Raw genomic sequence first — 5,169 nt, 5'->3', positions numbered from 1 at the left:
GGGTTTAGGGACCCAAGTGCGCCTTAGCACGACGTTTCACCCACAGACCGATGGGCAGGCCGAACGTACCATTCAGACTCTTGAAGATATGTTGCGAGCATGTATGATAGGTTTTGGAGGAAATTGGGATGATCATTTGCCACTCATTGAATTTGCTTACAATAATAGTTACCATTCCAGCTTTCAAATGGCATCGTATGAAGCTCTATATGGGCGAAAGTGTAGATCCCCAATTGGGTGGTTTGAAACCGGAGAAACTAAGTTGATAGGGATATACTTGGTCCAGCAAGCAATAGAGAAAGTTAAGCTCATAAAAGATCGGTTGCTAGCGGCTCAAAGTCGTCAGAAGTCCTATGCGGATAATCGTCGAAGAGACTTAGAGTTCGAAGTGAAAGATTGGGTATTCTTGAAAGTGTCGCCGATGAAGGGCGTAATGAGATTTGGCAAAAAGGGGAAGCTCAGTCCCCGGTATATTGGGCCATACGAAATTGTACGCAAGATAGACAAAGTGGCCTATGAGTTAAATCTACCTCCAGACTTGGAGTCAGTTCATCCAGTATTTCATGTTTCGATGCTTCGGAAATGTGTTGGAAATCCTACTAGGATTGTCCCAGTGAATGATGTGCAAGTAACAGAGAAATTGACTTATGAAGAGATACCCATTGCCATACTAGATAGGCAAGTACGGAGACTTAGAAACAAGGAAGTGGCCTCAGTTAAGGTCTTATGGAGGAACAACAATCGAGAGGAAATGACGTGGGAAGCAGAAGGGAGTATGCAATCCAAATACCCACATTTATTTCAGCCTTTGGACGAGGGCCAAGATGAGACGTCAAAATCATAAGGTATGCATGATTTCCTTTTTACGCTTTTGGGTCGTGTGTGGCCAAATTTTAAATGCTATTGGGTTGTGGCCCTGTGAAGCATCGATATTATGGGTTGTTGTGACAGGTTGGTTGTGACATATTATAGGGGAAACTCTAGCGAAATTTCTATAGAATCCCCGAAGACTTTAACATTCGAGGACGAATGTTCTTAAGGGGGGGAGAATGTTACACCTCGGAAAATTTTCCGTTGGTACGCAAGAGAACGAGCTAGTGATGAATATGAGTGCATGATGTCTATGAGCAAGAAACGACGTTTGATGACCTTAGGCGAGATTTCGAAAGTATCCGATGTGAGACAAGGAAGTTGGCTAAGTTAAGATGAAATACAAGGTGAGCAATGCATGTGCATCGACGGGGGTGATTAAAATGAGAAGTCTAAGAAATATGGGAAGTTGCAGAATTGCAACTGCCCAGTGGTCGTAAATTGCAAAATACGGACCGTAAATTGCTATACGGTCCGTAAACTGGCAGTCGTAAACTGCCATGCAAGGCTTCAACTTTCTGCCAGCCGAGGAAATGGTTAAATACGACCTGGTGGACGGACCGTAAAGTGATTTACGGCCCGTAAATCATGGTCGTAAATCACCATGCATGCAGCCTTAAGTTTCTGGTTCTGCTTAAGCTTAAAGACGACCACGAGGGACGGTCCGTAAACTGAAATACGGACCGTAAACCTCCATGGACGACCACTGTTCACCCAGCACATAATTTTTCAATTCATTAAATATGAGGATCAAGACTTGTCTTATTTCATTTCCACATTACACCACTTCTCTCTAGAATCATCTCTCTACATTTATTTCATAAGTTTTCAAGGATTATAAGTCCCCAACAACATAAATAAGTGAATCAAGTGTAAGCAAGCCATTAAATACCATTCAAGTCAAGAAATGCAAATGGAGAAAAACTAGGGTTTTGCTCAAAGTGGAGTATTATTAACCAAAGCTTGTTCCTACAACTTCTAAGGTAAGATTCATGATTTTTACATGATGTTTAAGGTATTGGAGAATTAAAATACTTGCATTGTAGAAAATGTGGTCAACTAGGTCATGAATGGTGAATAGTGATATTTTGAGGAATAGTTTGAATTGAATCATGAATGTTGTTGTGTTGTGATAGGAATGCATTATAAATGGTACTAAGATCATGAACTAGAAACTTTAAACGAATGGACGAAGTTGGATGTTATGACCATGAATATGGGAGAATTAGAAGCAAATTAAGAAATCTAGATAATGTGGATGATGTGAATGACTAATGGCCATTGTTATGATATTAATGAAGGTATAGGCGCTAGCATTGGAAGGAAACGTGCAAGTGTAGAATAGTCCGACGAAAAGGTATGTAAGGCTAACTTTTCTTTCATAAGGCATGATTCTTGGCCAAACTTCTAATTCCTCTATATGAGTATGTTGTATTCAAGTGATTGACACTCCGAGCTCATAAGCTCACGATCCTTAACATGTACTACAATTGTACTACGCCCCTCATATGACGAGTAAGCCTAAGATATGGATGTAGCAATAATGACAAAGATAGTGATGACGATAATAATAATAATGATGCCAAAGGTGCCTACGGGCTATTATACTTATATGTGCCTATGAAGGGCTATAATGATACCCCGAGCTTATAACGCCGGGTAGGATATATGTATATGATTATGTATAAAGTATGTATACGATTACGTAACGCGCGCACACCTCTGTAAATGGTACGGATAACCCTGAAGCCTTGGTAGGGCTAGGTAGAAATAACATTGAGCCGCAACCACACCAACAACAACACCAACAACATCAACAATCGACTAGAAACATATTCTAACATAAATAGCCTTCTTTTCCAAATAATGTAACAACTTCCAATCCCATTTGCACTTTCAAATCTATATTAATATTTGCATGTCCATATACTAATTTAAGGTCATTCAAACATAGGCCAAGGATATTCCAAGCCATATATCCAATATTCAACAATTCCATCAATTCCACCCAAAATTCCTACATATGCAACAAAACCATCACAACACATTTTCTACTTACAAATTCATAACCAACAACAATAATCCACACTTAAAATCTTACTTCCATAATTATATAAAAATTATATAAAACTCACATAATTTCCCATAACGACCTCCAACCAATTTCAATGCCAACTCAACTCGTTAAACCTTTATTTACGTCATAATTGTCGCAACGACACAATTAACAAACTGAATAGAATATAATTCACCATCCCCATACCACTATGGCTCACGACCACACATACTTCACACACACACACACGTCATGCACCCATACACCACAATCCCATAATTTTCATACAATTCTAACCATTATAACACATATATTTCTTCCATAACAAAAGGGATAAAATTCTTACCTTTTTCTTCAAACTTCCACTTTCCGCAAATGGAGTTTTCTCACTTAACTAATTATACCACGTCGGAGAGCGTCTTGAGCAAACACGGGATATAACAATAATACTAGTCCCTTCAAGGTGAGACAAAGCGATCATGGTTATTCCATAATGAAATCGGAGGTTACCGACCTTACGTCACTCCGATAGATACATGACTTTCTTTGGGCTCTCATATGTTATTATTCATGCCTTACATACTCAGTACATTGCTCGTACTGACCCCTTTTTCTTCGGGGCTGCGTTTCATGCCGCGCAGGTACACCCAGATGAGCTGAAGCTAGTATAGAAGACGTTCCAGCGGAGATGGTAGACTCCACTTGTCCTGGAGTGCTGCCGAGTCAGGGTATATGTGCTATGATGTTTTGTTCGAAGTTAGAGACTTTGCAGACAGAGTTGTGGGTATAGTATGTCAGTTCTGTAAACGGCTCCATCAACCGATGTGTCAATTTGTATTATGATATGAATTTTATATAATTACAGATTTTGTTGGATTTGATAAACAAAAAAAAAAAGAAAAGATTTCTGAAAGACTTGATATGTATTTCATGCTTATTTGATTTAAAAGTCCGGAAAGATCATGTATGAAATAAGAATCTGTGGGTTCGCTCGGCTCCGGGTATAGGGTCGGGTGCCCATCACACCCTAGTAAGGTCGGGGTGTGACATGCATTATGGAACAATCATTGACATCCTGCCTCACCTCGAAGGAATTAGCATATGAGGTGAGTGTAAGCGATAAATAACGTCATTAGACTTTCTATACTTTAACTCATTACCTTGTGTAGCTAACTATAGACATAGGCTCGTGGATAAGAAAGTAGTTACACTATAGGATTCATGCCATTAGAAAGAAGGGACTATCCTCACATACATTTCTCGTTTAAGCAATCTAGCGTTCGTTTATTCTCCTTCAATGTCACGCCTCTACCTTCAAAAGAGGATTCGTACTAACGTTAGTTAATCAACTATAAGAACGCACAACTATTTCTAAAGACAATTGGGCAGCACTTCCTTTGTTTATACTACTTTTCCCATATTTCGTATCAACTTCCAACACCCACAACAACAATTACAATATAGCAATCAACAATCATCATTCATATACAATGACCACGATCCACCATTTCTCTTCATTTTTCCTACAATTATGGTTGTGGGTTCGCTATCGTATCTTCTCATGTATCACACTTATCTCATGGTCTACATGTAATTTATAACGTATTCATACTCACAACACACTAACATTCATGATTCAATTCAACTACCATTCACTCATTTATGACCCATTTGCTACGCTTTTCTACAATTCGGGTATCTTAACCTTCCAATACCTTAAACAACATGAAATGATCATGAAACATACCTTAGATGATGGTTGAACAAGCTTTGAATGGATTTACTCCTCTAGCACCAAAACCCTACTTCACTCCTTTTGGGTTTTCTTGAGAAGGATGAACTTTAGTGTGATTCTCACACTTGATTTCATGGGTCTCATGTAATTGATCACCAATCTCCCTTGAGTTCTTGTAATTGAAGAGTAGAGAGTATTCTAGGAGTTTCTAAAGAGAAATATTGTGAATATGAAATGATTTGAATGAGCTTGGGTCTCTTTTTAATGACTTAAAATCTATTCCGGAATGAACAGTGACTGAGGTGTACAATGGTCGTAAACCCACTTTACGGGCCATATTCTGGTTTACGATCCGTCCTTCGCGACCGTATTTAAGCTTATCAAAACCAGAAAGGCATGCTGGAGATCATGGCAATTAACGAATCAGTTTACGGGCCGTATTTCGATTTACGGTCCGTATTCCATGTCATTTTTAACCGTTTGAAGCATTTGACAGAAAATTGAAATT

Source organism: Lycium barbarum, chromosome 1 (assembly GCF_019175385.1).
Source record: "Lycium barbarum isolate Lr01 chromosome 1, ASM1917538v2, whole genome shotgun sequence".
Classification (NCBI taxonomy): Eukaryota; Viridiplantae; Streptophyta; class Magnoliopsida; order Solanales; family Solanaceae; genus Lycium; species Lycium barbarum.
The sequence above is the reverse complement of the archived record's forward strand: the minus strand, read 5'-3'. Positions refer to the sequence as shown.